Below are 20654 nucleotides of genomic sequence, written 5' to 3'. Positions count from 1 at the left end.
ATAAACCTGAGGCTATTATTCCTACTTTTGCAAAGAATGAAAAAATAAGACTCAGAGAAGTAATGTGCTCAGAATTTTCCAGAAATTAAATAACAGAGCTATAATTGCCCATCTGAAAAGTAAAAGAAAAAAAGGTCAATGACATTTATGAGGCTGTGTGTGGTATGTGTTTGAGGCCAATAAAAGATAAATCTACATGTTGCTAGATAAAAATAATACATATAGGGCCTCCCTGGTGGCGCAGTGGTTGAGAGTCCGCCTGCCGATGCAGGGGATACGGGTTCGTGCCCCAGTCTGGGAGGATCCCATATGCCGCGGAGCGGCTGGGCCCGTGAGCCATGGCCGCTGGGCCTGCGCATCCGGAGCCTGTGCTCCGCAACGGGAGAGGCCACAACAGTGAGAGGCCCGCATACCGCGGGAAAAAAAAAAAAAAAAAAAAAAAAAAAAAATAATACATATAAAAGCCTGTTTTCCCTTTTGTCTTATCTATTCAGGATGAGTTCTAAACACTGATGGCTTTGAGAATGGATACTGACAGTCTCAGTCACAATATTAATGAGATATATTGACTAATAGAAACCCTGAAGTTTTATTTTCTTTATCGAGCCCATTAAGATGAAATCCAGCTCTGGCAGTATTCTCTCATTTGAATGGCTGGTGTGTGTGGTTTCCTTGACTGAAATGACTGCTCTGTTGAGTTGAATGAATGGCACTGCTAAAAAGTACACTGTCAAATACTGATAGCTAATTAGATGGATTTTATCATAATAGTCAACTGTACTCACACAAAAAAAGAAGAGCTATTAAAGACCTTGACAAGAAAACAAACTGAGCCCCAGAACCTCGCTGTTTATTCAAAGCTCATTGCTAAATTTAGTGCTCAAAGTAGGAAGATCTATTTTTCACAAAACCAGTGAATGACAAACCCAAGGGATTATGTACATATTTTAAGAAAAATCAGTATTGAGGTTAAGTCTATTATAGAATTCCTAGGATTCTTGACCAACCAGCTTTTTAGACACTCTGGATTCTCCTAATTGGTCGGGCTGTTAAAAATTTTTAGGAATAACCTGAGAAAGTTTTTCTAATGCAGTAGGGGTCCAAGGACAAAGAAAAAAAACTGCTGACACTTGAGGCTAAATAAAAACCTGTGGATAATCTTTAAACCTTGATAGACAAAGATGTCCATATTGGGTGAAGTTTGAGGAACCAATGCAAAGATAAAGAGTAAAACTGAGCACAAATCGGGAATAAAGTAAATTAGCCTGAACATAAGAAGGAGAAAGAGGACAACTAAAGATCCTCAGTAGTTTCAGGAAGAAATTACCATCGGGCATTCAGTGGAAGCCCAGCCCAGAACTAAAGTTAACAAGTACCAGGGACAGTAATGAGGACAGGCCAGGAGCAGGGATACCAGCTCTACTGGATGGGAAAGGGGGTTGCTGGATATTGAGACTATTTAATTAATTTCTGTTCTCATAAAATTTGATTCAAGTTAGCATAAATAATAATAGCATAAATAGCTATTACCCTGCCCACTACACTAGAGGGAGAGGAATTAAAAGCAGCAATACCAAAAAATACATTGACTCATAAAGACATTGAGATGGCTCAGGTTGACACTGCCGCTTCCTCACAGATTCATGAATTATTCTTGGCAAATGCTCACGGGTTATTTAGCTAATTTGTAAGATTCCTTTCAACATTTCTTTATTCACCTTGTTTCTCTTTACCCTGTGGACTTTCCTGCATGCTGATACTTCTTCCAAAGGATGAACAGAGGAATGGAAACAATGTGATTTAACAAAAAGTTGACGACTGCTTAGACCATGTGATGATAATAAGAGTAACAACATTAGCTACCGCATACTGAATATTAGAATGCTCCATGAAAATTGCTTTATAGTTAAGGAAGAGCAAAATGTAGCATTGTCCTTACTCTCAAAAAGCTTAGAGGAGGCTCTAATGATAATAATTTATTAAGCAGTTTCTATATGTCAATCACTGTTCCAAACACTTTCCTTGTGTGTATTAATTCATGTCATCCTCATAAAAAACCCTATGAGATGGGAGCTATTATTATCTCCATTTGATAGTTGAGGAAAGTGAAACCCTAGAGGTTTAACTAACTTACATAGTTCATACAAGTTCATAGAGTCTGGCTTTACAATCCATGCTCTTAACCTCGATGTTACAATGCTCCTTGTAATATCATAAATAGCTATGAAACAAGATATAATGCTAAGAATGGAGGCATTCCTTCCAACTGAGGTGTCAGAGAGAGACTAGCATTTGAGATGAATAAAAAGAAAGTGAATTGAAGTCAGTGCACTTGGTCACCCTTAACTAACTAATGTCAAAAAGAGGGGTGGGGCTTCCGTGGTGGCGCACTGGTTGAGAGTCTGCCTGCCGATGCAGGGGATACGGGTTCGTGCCCCGGTCCGGGAAGATACCACATGCTGCGGAGCGGCTGGGCCCGTGAGCCATGGCCGCTGAGCCTGCGCGTCCGGAGCCTGTGCTCCGCAACGGGAGAGGCCACAACAGTGAGAGGACTGTGTACCGCAAAAAAAAAAAAAAAAAAAAAAAAAAGAGGGGTGACTAAAATGATAGTTGGACATTTTTTCAAGTTCAAAGATCACCCCAATCTACACCTTCAAGGTACCAAACGCCTAATAGTATATTAGAAGAAAGTTCTTAAATTACTGAAAATACATTGGCTAAGTTCTTTCAGGCCTTTTAAAAATTGTAGGACTTCAATCTTTCAGAGCATAGAAACCACATGTTATTCATCTACTGCAACATACTGATCCCCGCAAAATGATGACATTTATAAAATATTCTGCATAATAGATTAGACCAGCAGTCAGCAATTACAGCCCATGAGCCAAATCCAGCCTGCAGCCTATTTTTGTAAATAAAGTTTTACTGGAACACAGCCATCCTCATCATTTACTTATTGTCTATTGCTATTTTTACATTACAACGGCAGAGTAGAGTAGTTGCTGGCAGAAACCTTATGATTTACAAAGCTAAAATATTTATTATGTGTCCCTTTACAAAAAAAGTTTTCTGACCCCTGGATTATAAGAGGACTTTAGAATGATGCCCCAATTTCATAAAAAAATTTTCCTACCCTTATCAAAAACTGTCCCTGTGACTCTATTCAAAGGCTTCTATAACATTCAAAATAATGACTAAAACATCAATATTATCTTTTCCCAAATAAAGTAAAATCCAGTCAAGCCAGATTCATGGCTGCCTGTTCTTTCACAACTTCCTTTGGTTTTTCAAAACTGTTCTAAGTTACTGATGCCACAAAAGTCATTCGTCATTTTCAAGTAGTAAGTACATACAAGTAGAAGGCACTCTCCTGTGAGCTATAAAATTCACTTTAAACAGGACATAGGACCATTCTCTAAAACTTCATACTCTGGCATGGACGGTAATGAGTGCAAACAGGTGCCATGATAGGATGAATAAAATACATCCAAGAAGGACATGTTCCTTTTCCCCATATCCCCCTTCAAAATTCCTCTCACATCCCCATCTCCTCACTGTTGCCAATCTAGCCAGCATTCTTCCAGGCTCTCTCCTCTGCAAGCCAAATATCGTGGACTGAATGACTGTGTCCCCCCAAAATTCATATGTTGAAGCTCTATGAGGTCATAAGGGTGGGGACCTAATCTGATAGGATTGGTGTCCTTTATAAGAAGAGAAAGAGAGATCAAGGCACACCCTCTCAGCCAAGTGTGCACACAAAGGTGTTATATGAGAACAAAGCACACAGATCACCACCTGAAGGCCAGCAAGAGAGCCCTCACAAGGAAGCAAATCAGCCAGCATCTTGGACGTACAGCTTCCAGAAGAGTGAGAAAAAGAAATTTCTGTTGCTTAAGCCACATAGTCTGTGATATTTTGTTACGGTAGCCTGAGCAGACTAATACTACACCAAACCTAAACATCACCTAGAGATCACCTTTCAAAAGTGGCACTTTAGGCCTGTCACTTTCTCCTCAAGAACATACATTTTGTTGATGTGATTGTCTATCCCTGTGTAAATACAATGCTGTCCGAATTATAGCCCTTAGCCAGCACACAAGCTTTCCATAATCTCAGTACTTCTAACTTTATTTCCAAACACTAACAAAAGTTAGGTGCCTTGCTCACTATGCCTGAATACACCTTGCTCATCTCCACAACTCTGCCCTGAAGTGCCAGGCACATCCTCATCTTTTTTGTCCATTTTAAAAATCCTTCTTCCTTATAACTTTAGTCACCTCTGACAGCCTACACTGACTTCTTCCTCTGAATCAAGCCTACTGCTTATATTACTTGTTTTGCACTACATATATACATATTGAAATAAACCAAGTATGTCTTCAAATATATTTTCAATCTAGTGGCAGTAGTTAATTAAAACACAAAACAGAAAAATAAAGTTAATTTTTGCTACAGTAACAACAAAAAATACCTATTTATCTAGAAATATCTTCGCCCAAATATATCGTATCTATAGAATAAATGAATAATGAAAAAACTCCGAGAGATAGCATATTTTTATATGAACACTGAATATATATACAAATATTATAATATATATTTCACATATATGCTAACTATTTCCAAATTAACTCACAGTAATAAAACATATCAGAATCCCAATATGATTATTTGAATCTTGACAACAATTAGTCCAAAATTAACAACTATAGAAGAAATTAAAATAGCTAACAAAATTTGGGAGAAAGAAAAGGTTATGTGGAAATACCTATATTAAACATTAGACATACAAGTTACAATAATACAGTACTGTATTGGCACAAGGATAAATCATATAAACATAGAATAGCTTATGAACAGACACTAGTCTAAAAAGACTTTAATATTTGTTTATAGAAACATTGTAAGTTGATGGAAAAGATGGACAAAATTGAATATAATTTTAAAATACTGACTACTAGGAAATAATCAATATACTCATATAATTAAATTACATATGAACTACATAGTTAACTCTAAAAACTGAAACCTTAAAAAATAGATGAATAGAGTAAATATATATACTCTGTGTGAAAAACTCATTTCTAAGCCGTAAAGCAGGGAAATAAATACAATAGATTTGATTGCACAAAAAGGAAAAGTCTCTATATTTAAAATACTAGAACCAAAGTTTAAAGGCAAAACTTAAAAGCAAATCAGTGAAAAATCTTTGAAGCAACTATGGCAAAGGATTACTAGTCTTACTCTATGGGGACTCAAACAATAGGCAGTATGGTGGTATGAAAACACCCAAATGTTAACAGGGCTTCACCTCTGCATGTTTTTCTTTCCCTCCTCCAACTTTAAGTATATTTAAAACTTTCAGGAGTAGGGCTTCCCTGGTGGCACAGTGGTTAAGAATCCGCCTGCCAATGCAGGGAACATGGGTTTGAGCCCTGGTCTGGGAAGATCCCACGTGCTGCAGAGCAACTAAGCCTGTGAGCCACAACTACTGAGCCTGTGCTCTAGAGCCCATGAGCCACAACTCCTGAAGCCCGCATGCCGAGAGTCTGTGCTCTGCAACAAGAGAAGCCACCATAATGAGAAGCCCGTGCACGGCAACAGAGTAGCCCCCACTCTCCGCAACTAGAGAAAGCCCATGCACAGCAACAAAGACCCAATGCAGCCAAAATTAAATAAATAAAATAAATTTATTAAAAAAAATTCAGAAGTAAACAAAATGACTTAGAAAAAAAATAATTAGGAAAAAAGTGATTAGAAGAAAGGAGAAGGAAAATATTGATAGAAATGAGAGAAAGAAACTGCCAAAAAGGTTCTGATTAGCAGAGAAAGGTTGTTTTTGGTTAAAAATTCACCACAGACTTTTAAAGTAGAAGACAGGTGATCCAAAAATTAGTGTATAAGTGATAGCAAAGGGTTCTCTCCTGGAACATGTGTTACTTAGTATCTGATTCTGGAAGGGGCTTTGGTCAAAAGGACAAAGCCAAAGGAAAAGAACTTGGGAAAATGCTAAAAGCAAAAGCAATTTCATAAAGTATAATATCCTGTTCAATCAATTATATACTCTTAGACTGAATAAAATGCTATAATCCAATTGAAAGCTCTCTACTTCCATCTCATGGTTTATGAATAGTCACAAAAGTCTACAGTTGAATTACTGTGTCAGTATTCATTTTTGGATAATAGCTTGATAATGTTAATACATATAAAATCAGGGTAATTTAAAAGGGAGAAAATCATATTTTTAATATGGAGCATGTATCAGCAGACAATCAGAAGCTGGAATCAGGAAATTATTGTTTGTACCCTGCTTAAAATAATCTGTGTCAAAAATTAAGTGCCATTGAATTTGAGATTTGAATAGAGTAACATTTAATTAATCATTCTAACAATTATTTATAAATAGACTACCATGCGCCTCTGTCATATGGAGGAGTCAATACAAGGAACAAAATAATTATTTCCCATCTTGAAGAGCTTTCAGCCCATTGAAGGTTACAGAAAAGTAAACAGGCAGTGGGCAGTGATTACACAGTGTGATGAGGGCTGGGCTGGAGGCATGTAGAGAGCTTGGACAGTGTATAAGGAACATTCATTTCCAATATGAGAAATCCGAAAAAACTTTCTGAAAGAATATACTTTTATTAAGCTGAGACCTGAAAGAGGGTAAAAGTTGGCCAAATTTATATGGGAAAAAAATGAGTTAAAGGCACAAGGGAAAGGCATGTGCTCAGAGGCAAGAGAAAGCACATCTGGCTGTTGAGCATAGAAAGTGAAGGGAGAGCGAGGAAGAAACAGCTGGAAGAGCTGAATCAGGCTAAGAAGCTCAGACTTCTCCTGAGGGTGATGGGAAACCATTTACACAGGAGTGGGAGGGGTGATAACATCAGGTTTCCACATTTCACAAATCATCTTGGCTGTTATATAGAGAAACAAATAGCGAGGGGCAGGGAGAGTCAGTGGGTTCAGCTAAGAGTTTCGTACAACGAGATAAGATGGTGCCCTAAGCCAGAATATCATGCGGGAAGATGGAGAGACATCAACATATTTTAGAAATATTTAGGGGCCAGAATCTTTAAGACTTAGTGATTGTATGTGCGGAGAGTAGAGCCTTTGAATATCTGTAGATTCTTAAGTCATCATATTTATTGCTATAATTTTTCATAAAATTCTTTATCCTTTTGATATCTGTAGAATCTGTAGTGGTTCCTTGTGATTAGTGTTTTCTCTCCTTTTTTCCTCATGAGTCTGGCTAGAGGTTTATCAATTTTATTGATCTTCTCAAAAAATTACCTTTTGGTTTCATTGATTTTCTCTACTTTTATTTTGTTTTCTGTCATTGATTTCTACTCTGATCCTTATTTGTTTCTTCTGCTTATGTTTGGATTCATGTATTCCTCTTTTTCTATGATTCTCTGTTTTCTAATCATACTTGCTTTTAAGCTTTATTCCTGGGGATCGGAGCACCTTTTACTCTAGGGTTAATTTTTCTCCACTTCTGAGTACTCTACCCAATGTCCTATGAATTATGAGGTTTTCCACCCCAGATGATGGGAATAGTAACTATTCCTGTCCCTGTGTGAGCACTGAGGGTTGTTCTCTTTAATCTTTTCCAGTGACTCCTTCCATGGCTTCCAATAATTCCCTCACAAGTATCCTGGATCAGGAGTCAACTGAAGATGCAACGGAAACCCGCTGCACATTCCCTGGAGTTCTGTATCTGTGCCGCTCTCTTCTCTCCCTTACTCTATTCTGCATCCTCCAGCCTACTGGAGGTGGGAAATGGGAAAGACTGGATTGACCATCTCTTAGCAAGTCCTGCATAGATGTGCCCCTCTTCAGAATGTGTGGGTATGCATCACCCCCACTGCTCTGAATTCTCAGACAAAACCCAGAAAAAAGAAACAGTCTGATTTTCTTCCTGAGTCAACTGCCTTTGGGGTCAGGAAGGTCCATCCAAGGCAGTATGCAAGGAGGGAAGGTAAGTACCCATCTCTTAGCACTACTATTGATAAGAAGTGCACTAGTCAGGGGGTCAAGTGAGGTAAGACCCAAAATTCTTTCCAACTCTAATATTCTATGATTTTATGCACAATGCTAAAGGAGTCATTTTGAAATACAGAATGAGAAAAAAAAGTACGTACCACAGACAAAAAGAAGAGATGTTATGTCATCATGTTAAAATGAATGGCTACATGACAGAAATGAGTGAAGGGGGTTGGCGACTGTTTCATTAGCAGTGTAAGGGGAGTAAAAAAGCATTATATCACTGACGTACTGTGATGTTTTCACATTTAAGGAGCATCTCAGAAAAGCCAACAACCTCAACTCAGGGTCATTCTGTGTATCCCTCATGGGCCATAGCACATGCAACATTAATTATAGTCATTAAGGAAGAAGTCTCTAAAATGCCTTCAACTGAGGGTCTCTCCCAGCGAAAGCTAAAGAGCTGACAGACATTTACATTCCTCCGCTCCTGATTCAGCTTTTGTCTTAATAAGAGGGAAAAAAATTATAGGGCTGCAACATGTCACCGTTTTGAAGAGTTACTCAGAGGACAGAATCAATAACCTACTCCCACCTACCGAAGCCTGTCGTTCTTCTAGGTGATTGATTCGTAATCCCCATGTGCAAAACAGAGTAAAGGTTATTATTGTGGAGTTTCTCCAAGTTGTGAGAAAATACAGGTCAATCCTTGCAGTTTGAAGTTTCAGAATATCAACAAATTTCATTATTTGAGGTAAAGGAGTGGCCCAATGGGTCGATAATTTCCTAAGTTATCTTTGGAATGCAGTTTACATAAAATCAACAGAAGCAAGTTCAACCATTTTCCCCTACCACCTTTGTTTTTGCCTAGTTTAATTAACACCTGCTATTTCCATTTGAGGGGTTTCAAAACATAATACTGTCATCAGTACTGCCCTCAGAGCAGCCAATCAGAGCCCCTGCCCTGGGTTCTCACCTTAGAAGGACCAGCTCTGGCCTTTCTCTGGCCATGATACTCTGTGCAGTATGAGGAATCTGAAGGTCCAAGGGGACAGGTCCACTTGGAACCCATTCCCTCCCCCGACCTGGGATACAGAATACCTGGAATTCCCAAAGTCACTTCCCTGAATCTAGTCTCCCGGGGGCTGGCAGGGCTACATCATGAACGCCCCTAAGCCTAAGGGCTTCATAAGATGTGGGAGGGGTCTAGATGGGATGTGTATGGCCCCTTTTCCTAATAGACAAGCCGGGGTGGGAAGTAAAGGCAAGCTGATGGGCAAAGATCTCAAGTTTTACTTTCCCTGTGTGGAGCATGCCCTCACAGAAACCCCAGGCAAGAAGCACACCAGCCACCACAAGAAATGAGTCAAGCTGGTGAAGTCCGAGAGTTAAATCACATATGCATTGGATGAAGGGAAAACTGGGGAGACCATCAGGCTTCACCCCTTCATTCTCCCCCTACCCTTCCCTCTCCTCCCTCCTCTCCTCCCCCGGGTAGGAGGCTGCTAAATATGGTGCCTCCAACTTCACAAAACCAGAAAGAGGGAACAGCAGCATCAGGTGATCCCTGGTCCCTCAAGCCACAGTGTCTGAAGTCTGAAGCTTGAAAGGAAAACACAAAAAACTCCAAAACTGAAATCCATCATCTTCTTTTCCATCACATTTTCCTATCTCCCCGCTTCTTAGTCAAAAAGACAACCAGGTTCATGGAGCACTTCTGTGCTTAACACAGAGGAATGGCTGCAGACTGGGGACATGGGAGGCTGCTGAATTCCAGTTAACTCTGCCACTTAACTTTGACTGCTGTGTTACTATGGATGAACTCGCTGTTTATTGCTAAATGGCAGTGAGGATCTCAAAGATTAATGATGGCACTGACTGCAGCTACACAATAGGACCCAGATGTTCCCATACTTATTGCTTCCTCTCCTTGACCCTCTTTCCTGCAGTTACTAGAGAGAAAACGCAAATATGGCATTTAGGAAACCTGACACAAGCCCAAACTACTGAGATTGTATGGGTCTAAACTTTGAATAACACTTTGTCTTATACTAAGATTTCATAAGTTACATAATACCATAACAGAGATACTAAAAGGGAAAAAAAAGCCATACTGCATACTTGAACGTAGGAATAGAGAAAAAGTTGATGACACACTGAACATGTGTAATTGTTTGATATCAAAATCAAATTTTGATGAAAAAGATAGACTCTGCTATATATCAAGTTCGTGTATCACAAAGTCAGTCATAGAAAATAATCCATACTGAGGGCTCTGCCAAGAACAAACTACATACATATATCATCCATTTTTGAGCTAATCTTATGGGTCAGTCATCTCTTTCACAGTATAGAAATTTAATCTATCTCTTCCATTGCTCTTAATTGATTTCCTACCTACCACAGAATTTTGGTTGGGAAATCTTAAAAGAACTCTGGTCTATCTAGAACTGCAACCTGATCAAAGTTATTACAAAACTAACAGATCAAAGACCAATTACAATGTAAACCTCTCAGTACACTCCGAGGATGAGGAGGAGAGATTACTAGCTCTCAACAAATCTGGCTCCTTTCTTCTCCCTGTGTACCTGGCCCTCTCACAATTAGTCAAGACTGTGATTAATTCTGGCAAATGGACTGAGTGGAAGGGAGTGGAAGAGACGTGTCTCACTTTCGCACGGAGGCAATGAGAAAGTCTCATATCACCCTTCTTCACTTGTGCCTGTCTTCAGCAAACGTGGAGCCATGTGTCGTGAAGGTGGAATCACCAGATGGTACCCACCTAGATTTCTGAGTCACTTACTGCTTGGAAGGAAGCTTCCCTGGAGAATCTCTGGAACTGCAACAGACTTTACGTAAGTAAGAATTAAGCCATGGGTGGTGGTTATTACTGTAGCATTACCTACTCTATCATAACTAGGATAGGTATATTCTGAAAGTGAAGATATTTAATATATTAGAGGTGGTTTCATAAATTTAATCATTAGACCAAGAGATCACTGAGTTGATTTGACAGCACATCTAATATTAACATACAAATAACTGAATTTTGATATTCCTAGTCCCAAAAAACCTTCTAAATTTACAATCAAATCTATTTAATATTTACCTTGTCTGAAATTTAATTTGAGTGCCTACTAGTTACAATTACCCTGAAGAATTTCTGGCATCAGACATCAAAATCACTGAATCACTGAATCATGAAAATGAAAAAAAAAAAAGGAAAAACCAAAGGCAATCTATTTTTCCTGCCCCAGGCCCACAAATATACCTTACCTCTTCACACACACACAAACACACAGAATCACAGAAACTGATGCACAGTCCACTCTATGCCCTAGCTCTGCTAAGCACCAGGAATAGAGACCTAATAAGACACGATCTCTACCCTCCAGGAGGAAGTAAGGGGAAAAAAATGACACAAATAATTATGGTAGAGTGTAGTAAAATTTGTGATCTAGGCTATGGTGGGAGTTCAGTGGAAGTAGAAATCAATTCAACCCAGAGGGAGGTGAAGGTGTCATCAGAGAAAAGGTGACACAAAGTAACGCATGAGGGGAATAAGAATTTTCTAGGTGGGCAAGGAGTAGAAAGGTATTCCAGGGAAAGGCACAGCACATGCAAACAATCGAGTTGCAAAAGAGCTCACCATGTATTTACAGACTTGCTGGAATATAGTATGCTTGTAGGATGATTGTGGGATGTGAGTTTAGAAGAGCACAGCAAAACAGCATCATAAAGCACATTTTAAGTCAAGCTCCTACAGTTATCTATTGCTGCATAAGATAAGCCACTTCAAAAGTCAGCAATGTAGGGCTTCCCTGGTGGCGCAGTGGTTAAGAATCCACCTGCCAATGCAGGGGACATGGGTTCGAGCTCTGGTCCAGGAAGATCCCACATGCCGCGGAGCAACTAAGCCTGTGCACCACAACTACTGAGCCTGTGCTCTAGAGCCCACGAGCCACAACTACTGAGCCTGTGTGACACAACTACTGAAGCCCACGTGCCACAACTACTGAGTCTGTGCTCTAGAACCTGTGAGCCACAACTACGGAGCCCAAGTGCTGCAACTACTGAAGCCTGCATGCCTAGAGCCCATGCTCTGCAACAAGAGAAGCCACTGCAATGAGAAGCCAGCGCACCGCAACAAAGAGTAGCCCCCGCTCGCCGCAACTAGAGAAAGCCCACGCGTATCAGTGAAGGCCCAACACGGCCACAAAAAAAAAAAAAAAAAGTCAGCAATTTAAAACAACACTCCATTAATATCTCTCCCATTTCTTTAGGTTGACTGGGCTTACCCTGTAGTTCTTTTTTGAGGTCTATACTTTTGTAGTCAAATGTTGGCGGGGGGGTGCAGTCTATCTGAAAGCTCAGTCAGTTGGGCTGGAGGCTCATGAGAGCTCACTCTCATGGTTGGCAATGGACGCTGAGAGTGCAGATGGAGTTGTCAACTGCAGCACCACACTTGGCCTCTCCACAAGGTTTGTACTTCTCATGGGATGGCGCTGGGCTACAAGAGGGAGTGTCCCAAGAATGAGTGGTCCAAGAAACAGGAAGTACCCATAGCCAATCTCTTAACTCCTGGGTCTGGAAACTGTAATAGCATTACTTTGACTGTTATTATTTTTTAGTCAAAACAGTCACGGAGCCCATCCATATTCAGTGGGAATTAGCAAAGACTCCATTTCTCAAGGGGAAGAGTATTAAAGAATACGTGGCCATCTTTAATCTGCCACACAGGGCAACAGCTTGAACTGAAAGCAGTGAATGGAAAGCAAACAGATACTTTTAAACAGGAAATGGACAGGACACAGTTACATTTGAGAATGATGATTCTGATGGTAGAGATGGATTGGATGGTGGAGGTGATGAAAGTGGAATGTGGAAGCTCAATTAAGAAGAAATGAGTCCACATGATTAACTATAAGGGTTTGAAATCCTGATAGCCTCTATAAGGCTGCAGAGGGGAGAACAGAATCAAGAAAATTGTAGGAGGCATAAATGGCAGGGGAAAAGAGGAGATAAAAATCACTCCCAGGCATCTAGGTTCATGTCTAAGTTATATGAAAAAAGGAGAATATAAATTTCCATTATAGGAAAGAGAAAACTTAGAAAAAGAAAGTAGAATGGTGAGGGGCACAAAGAGGATGAATTTTGAATACAATTTTATTTTTAAAGCTATACATAAATAAATTTCTTCTAATGGACAAAAAACAAGTTTGTTTTTAAGGGAACAAACATTAGACAATGCATTTCTTTAGCACTCAGAGCTATCTTCCTGATCTTTTCTCTATTCAAGAAAGTAAGTGTGTGTTGTGAGAGGAAGAAATATTTTTCCTTCCTCTTTTAAATTTTATCTACAGAGTATTCCTTAGCAAACTTGTCAAGATTCTATCACCTGGTAGGAATTAAATTTAATATATTTGCCTATATTACGAGAAATAGGTGATTTTATAAACTGTAAATTTGTCATTCAAGAGTCAAAACATTCATTTTCTACAAAGCAGTTTTCTACCACCTTCCATTTTTCAGAATCATCTTTCAGAATATAATTAGTTTACATTTTGATCCCCTACAAGTGATAGGCTTTAGCCATTCCAAGTGAGCCCCTACTTGAAGTCCCTGGCAGCACTGAACTAAGATCAATAATCTTCATAAACATCTACTCAGAGGACCCAGTAATCTCCACTCTGCAAATGAAATGGAATGCTAGCTCCAAATGCTTCCTCACCAAGCATAAAAACAACATCAGTGCTCCTATTGTTAAGCATTACTACTGCCCAAGAATGGCTAATGGTAGATGGGAACAAAGCACAGGCCGCACAGAAACTCCATGCTATTGAGGAAACTCTAAATGATCCAATGTGTCACAGAATGTATATATTGACTCTGGGATTATACCCACACCATGCAATAGAAAATGGTTTCAAAAAAATATTTTCATAGGATCTTTATTTTTTAATTAATTTTATTATCACACAGTATCCTCAGACTTCACCTCAGTCTGGAGAATCCCATTAACATTAGAGAACCAAATTTCTTTGGATCTCACCACCCCTCTAAGATTTCTAGCCCCATATAGGTATCCTCCACACATGCCACAAAACCATTTACTTCTAGGGGTCATCAAGGAGTGTTCCATGGGCACTAATGAACACGTTCTATCAGTTTACACTTGACACTATTTCTTTAACCTCTTGAACCTGCCTACTTCAGTGGTGACTGCTGAGGCCTCCATGTGTGATAGAGCCTACGTGAAGGTACCTGGCCTCCTCCTCTGTCACCATGGTCACACCACTTCTCACTGGATATATACCACTTCCAACACCTTGTGGCTTTTATAATCGGGAGCCCTAAATGAGTTATCTCCCAAAGATCATCTCGTTCCTTCTTGTAAATGGTCTCCTTCAGACCCATTCCACCTAGCTGCCAGATATACTCAAATGGGTCTCTGGGCCTCGCTTCTATTCCAGGCAAAGATGCCCACAAACATTACTAGCACATCTCACAAAACAAGCTCATTGAGCCTAAGTGCTACAAAGTAGCCAAATGAAACTGTTTATTTATTCGTATCTGTTTTCCCGTTTCAAAACATATTCTGAGAGTAACATCAGTGAGTTGGCAGACTAGGAAGCTCCTGGCCTTCATTCTTCCATGGCAACATTTTTTAAATAACTATAGACTGGCTAAAATAACTTTATAAGAGTTCTAGGAACGAGTCAAAGATCTACAGCAACCAACCAAATACCTAATCAAGAAAAAGGTGCGTTCGACATAGTTGAAATGTTGTGACGTTTTACTTGCCTCTGTCCCCCTTCCTCCCCAGGGTAGTAGAGTCAGGAGGAAGTGGCCCAACTCCTGTTTCCCTCCCTCAAGCAAGAGGAGAACATACTTGCAACTTTCTAATCTGTCTGTGATACCTTTGCAGAAGAGGTCTGTCAACCCCTAATCTACAGAGGAAAGTGAGTTGAGCCAAAAAGACTAATCAGGATGCTGCAAAGTAAGCATGGTTTGAGGTCATGTCTAGAATGAGTGGTTGACAACAAGAATACAAAAGAAATTAATCCAAGAGATAACAAGTGTACAAAATGTAGCAAAGTTAAGCCAGAGAGGCAGTAATGAGGAGCAAAAATAAAACCATTTCCAAACTGATGAATGGGAACAGCACTGGCCAACAGGGAATTTAGGAAAAGAAAGTTTATTCTGGCAAGAGCTCTGGACACAACTGAGTTTGAGGTGGTAGCAAGAAATAAGTAGAAACTGACCGAACACAAGTTCATGTGCCCGATGCACGGTGAGGCCAAACAAACCCAAACGTTAGAGTTTGGAGCAGAGAAAGGTTTTCTGCAGGGCCAAGCAGGGAGAACAGGTGGCTCATCCCTCCAGGATGGTTTGGGGGAGAAGTTTTCATAGGCAAAATGTGGAGTGAGGGCTGCAGGGTGTGTGGCTTTCTTCTGATTGGTTGGTGGTGAGGTAACAGGGCGGTGCTCCAGGAATCCTGTGCTCAGCCTGAAGTTACCATCCTCCACCTGGGTGGGGGCCTTAGTTCCTGCAGAAGAACTCAAAGATATATATTTTTTTAAAATAAATTTGTTTATATTATTTTTGGCTGTGTTGGGTCTTTGGTACTGTGCACAGGCTTCCTCTAGTTGCGGCGAGCCGGGGCTACTCTTTGTTGTGGTGCGCGGGCTTCTCATTGTCACGGCTTCTCTTGTTGCGGAGCACGGGTTCTAGGAGCACAGGCTTCAGTAGTTGTGGCACATGGGCTTAGCTGCTCCGCAGCATGTGGGATCTTCCCGGACCGGGGCTGGAACCCATTTCCCTTGCATTGGCAGGCAGATTCTTAACCACTGCGCCACCAGGGAAGCCCTCAAAGGTATACAATATAGATGTATATTACTTGAGGAGGAACCAGGATCCTGCCCCAAGGCTACACTTTTTTTTTTGCACTATTGTTTCTGCATTCCTTCCCTTCCCTGATTAGCAACTATTTGAATCTGCCCTTTGGAACTCAGGGAAGGTCTAAGAGGCTGCAGTCTTTTTCCTACAAACCAGAAATGAAGGACACTGAAAGGCTTTTGTGCCCAGGAGGGCCCCCCAGGGTTCCACTCAGTTTCACAATCAGACCAGAGGGCAAGCTTTAAACTCTAGGTTAGAGTCATCAATACAGAGATAACTGCTTCAAGTTGTGGGAGATGATGAGCTGTGCCGGAGAAAAAAATAGAAAGAGAAGAGCAAAAGGCCAGGACTGTGAAGACAACAAAGGTCTACATTTAATGACCAAATGTGACACTTTCAGTCATTCACATAATACAGGTATTGCTAAATATAAAAGGTTATCCCCTGTATAATTCCCCAACATTGTAAATGCATTCTCACTTTATATGCTATTTTTAAAATCTTTATTGAATGCCTAACAGGTACAAAGCATGTGTCAGGTGGTAGGAACAGAAAAGAACCTGGTTCCTGTGCTCAACAGAATTTCTAATTTATTGATAAAGGGCATGAAAGTGAAAGAATCGCGACACTGAATGACAGACAACTTGGGGAAGAATGAGGATGACGTACGTCTAAGAAGTAACCAACCTCAAGGTTACATGTTAGAACATAGAAGTTACATACATAGTGCATGTGGGATACTTTAAAATCTCATTTTATTGCTCTATAGTAGCTATAGAGAGTGTTCCCAAGCCTAGAGGGAGGGAAACGGTAGCTCTTAAATCTTACTCATCTAACTGTCCACTATTGAACATTGCAGACATTAAGTACTTCCAGAGGGGTGCCATGGTAACATCAATATACTTGCCTTTGACTTATGATTACCCCACTCTCTCTACAACATGCTCTTTGAGTCCTTTTTTTTTCACCGCTGCTCTACCTGAAGAAACCTGCTGTCCACTGTGCTACTTACACATGGAGAAAAGTAAATTTATCAATAAAACTTTCAGACAGATTCCTTCTAATCTATCAAAAAATCAGGGCCTGAAGGCATCAAAGCTCACCCCAGCTGTGCTCTTTTTCTGCAAGGTAATGGCAACTGCAACACAATCAGGGAAGCATTTTTCTCTCAACTGGCTTTTAATCACCTCATTTTATAATGTAAATAGCAAAAGCGGCTTACAATGACCCTGAGGCCATGGAATCCTCCTGGGGCTTCCATATTTCTACTGGCTAAACACTAACAACACCCAAGGGTAAGGAAGAAATGTGCTAAGGCAAAATCCACACTGCTTAGAAAGTGTCTAAGGAAAAAAAAATGTAAAAATAACTGTTTTTAGACAAATTCCCTGATCCGGAAGAAAAAAAAAAAAAGTCTTGATAGACCAGTTAAGAAAAGTCTCTGCTTCTGAAGAGACCAACCTCTGGGAAACTTTCACAGATGATAAAGTTAGCAGTCACAGTGATTGAAAGGGGACATTATACTTTAAAATGTAATGCTGTTAGGACAGATGTGGTTAGGAAAAGAAAAAAAAAAAGGCTACACTGCATATATCTAGAAAACTAAAATAGCAATTAAAATGCCTACTTTGCCATATTTTCCTAGGAGTTAGTATATTTATCCCCTTTCAGTTAAACAGGGAAAGCGGTTTGAGTTGAAGATGTCCTCATTGTCAACAGGTTAAAAAGTGATCAACAGTCAGATGAACTACCATAAGCTGATGGGGTTTTTTGGTTTTTTTTTTTCTGACGGGGTTTTATTCCACTCAATTATTTACTGCTCCTTGAAGGTCCCTTTTCCCCATCCAATAGGAAACTGCCTTTCTTAGAAATGAAAAACATCCATCAACCTACACAAGTTTTATTATACACATAAAAATCCATATTTTACCCCCAGCCAATGTTTCATGGGGTCATATCACCCTGTCTTAATAGTAGTGTAGTTCTAGAATTAAGAAGGTTCTGTGAGAGTATTCATATAATAAAAAGCTTCCTGCACTTATTTTCAATTCACAAGCTATATACCAAATGAGAGTTACCTATGGAATCCAGGTACAAGTATAGCTTGGTTTTCCAATTCCTTTAAGACTAAACAATTTTTTTTTTCTCAGAGCATCTTAGAGTTGGCCAGGTTTTTGCTAGGGTGGGGATTGGATTTGGGGTGATCATCGAGGAAGGTGTTTTCCCTGGGTTTAGATACTGCTGTTTCATAACCAAGACTAGTGCCATCAAGTAAGAGATACATAAAAAGAGGCTCGTTTAAAAATCAGACTTTTAAGGAAAGAGAATGCATATTATATTTAAAATTCTGCAAAACCTGGAAAAAGGAGCAGTTGAGGAGAATGTATGAGTAGTTGGACAAGTCTTTGATTTGTCCACAAAGCATTTATAGCACAAAATCATATAAATTCTAGTCCACATAACCAACATGACTGGGCCTCTAAACCATCCAGCTGGATTTGGGAGTAATTTGGCTGCCATAGAAGCCATTCCATAGATCAAGAGGGTTGATTTGGTAAATCTGCTGCTTTGCAAGCATTTCATTCTTCCATGTGCATTTACCTTGAAGCTCTGTAACTGACCAAAAAGTATAACTGATTCTGATGAGACACACATTTTCCAGCCAAAGGTACACAAGTAACTGTTTCAGGCCAGACATTTTCACTGTGCCTTCCAACCCTCCCTGTAACCCACCAATAATATCTCACCTTTCAAAACCCATCACCAGGAAATTTATCACCATTTTCTTGGCACTATTAATTAAATGGATTACAGTGATTTATATCTGCAACTACTTTGAGTGCGTTATTTTTAAAATTTTATATTCACACTGCTTTTAAAACTACAACCACCATAAGCAACACTATGTAAATATATAAGTGGCCACCTACTTTGGACATTTCCATAATAGTGGAAGTTGTCATTGTAAATGCAGACTTTTTCTAATCAAAATTATAAATAATTATTACTTTAAAATGTATATCTCAGAAATAACTAAAAAAAATATAAATAAATCCTGCTAAATTCATCTTCAAGGCTTCAAGCCTCTGGTTTACACTGGCACTGCTCCATAATGTCCAATTTTAATTTTTTTTTTTTTTTTGGTACGCGGGCCTCTCACTGTTGTGGCCTCTCCCGTTGCGGAGCACAGGCTCCGGACGCGCAGGTCCAGTGGCCATGGCTCAGGGGCCCAGCCTCTCCGTGTCATGTGGGATCTTCCCAGACAGGGGCACGAACCCGTGTCTCCTGCATCGGCAGGCGGACTCTCAACCACTGCGCCACCAGGGAAGCCCCATAAAGTCCAATTTTAGACATTAAATATTTAATATTAAGATTTCTTCTATTGGCATAAGCAGAAAATGTGTTTCCTGGCTCTTAGAACCCAAGCTATTAACCTTATCAAATAACTAAGCAATTTGTTCTCTTCAAATACCAAAATAAAGTGAATTGACAGCTTAACTGTGCCACCTTAAAGACTATCTTATTTTTTAATTCACCTGGAACCCTGGACCCCATACATTCCAGGTCTGCCTCACTGAGCAGACCACTAGTCAACAACTGCTATTTAGAGCAACGAGCATTTCTGAGTGTTTAATATGGAGAAACAGAGCTTACTTGGAACTTAACCTAAAACCATATTTAGTGAATGAGACAAATCTTTTATTCAAAGACTGAACTACACTTTAAAAGTCCATAATTATCATTACACACTTTTAAAGTCTTGGAGCCCAGATGCTGCAAGGTAACTGAGTTTCACTTTATTGCTATAGAAACAAAAAGCTCAAAGCAAATAGGAAAACAACATTCAATAATCCATCCAAGACAACATCAAATTTAATTTGGCACATCCTAACAGTCAAGCATCCAGCAAGGCAACATTGATTAAACTCCCTCAGCAAAGATCAACTGAAGAGATGTCGGCAGAGTCACCACAAGAGAGAACCATCCAATTCTAAGATGACAACAAACAGAAATCTGTGAGATCTGGTTTCCACATTGCAATGGATGGATCTTGGATATACTGATTTCTACCTTACAAAAATTTGGGAAAAATCTTTATGATTATTTTTCCCTCATATTTGGAAAAAATTAACAGTTACTTGTGTGAGTAAACAAAAAAGATGACTCACTTTGGGTTTGCAGTTGGTTACCTTTACTGGGCCACAGGAAGACAACCAGCAGAGTCAATCACCTGAATAAATATCACATATCATTTAAGAGGCTATGTAAAGACACTCCCACTAAAAACATCTTATTTGCCATCTTGCCTCAATGCCTGAATTTCTGTCAGCATTAAATCACTTCTTGTCCTCCTTGTCTCCAGATGTCTCCTTAAAAGAGCAAATATTCTTGGAAAGGGGAGTGTACTCAGGTTGCAGCTTCCATGTATGATGCCTTTTTTGAATTACAAAGGTTCCTGGTTGGGCGAATGCTGCTGTCCTAGAGCAAGGCTATGGCTCTGGGTTCAATTTCAGCCCTCAACAGACCCCATAGCCTGCAACACTCATGTACAATAATACTAGGTTGCCTGCTGATAGTCAATAAATCCAGCTCTTATCTCCTTGAGAGCTTCCATATCACTGTTGATGCTTTTGAAACATCATCTCCTACTTACAATAGGCAAAATCTTCTTGAGAGACCCCAAAATGAAATTTCATCATTATATTTGCAATCCTGAGAAAAGGCAGGTTTTAGGCTGCACTTGCCTGGTACCTCGAGGACAGGTGATC

Source organism: Mesoplodon mirus (genome assembly GCF_964341445.2).
Source record: "Mesoplodon mirus genome assembly, chromosome: X".
Taxonomy (NCBI): Eukaryota; Metazoa; Chordata; class Mammalia; order Artiodactyla; family Ziphiidae; genus Mesoplodon; species Mesoplodon mirus.
Note: the sequence above shows the minus strand (reverse complement) of the source record.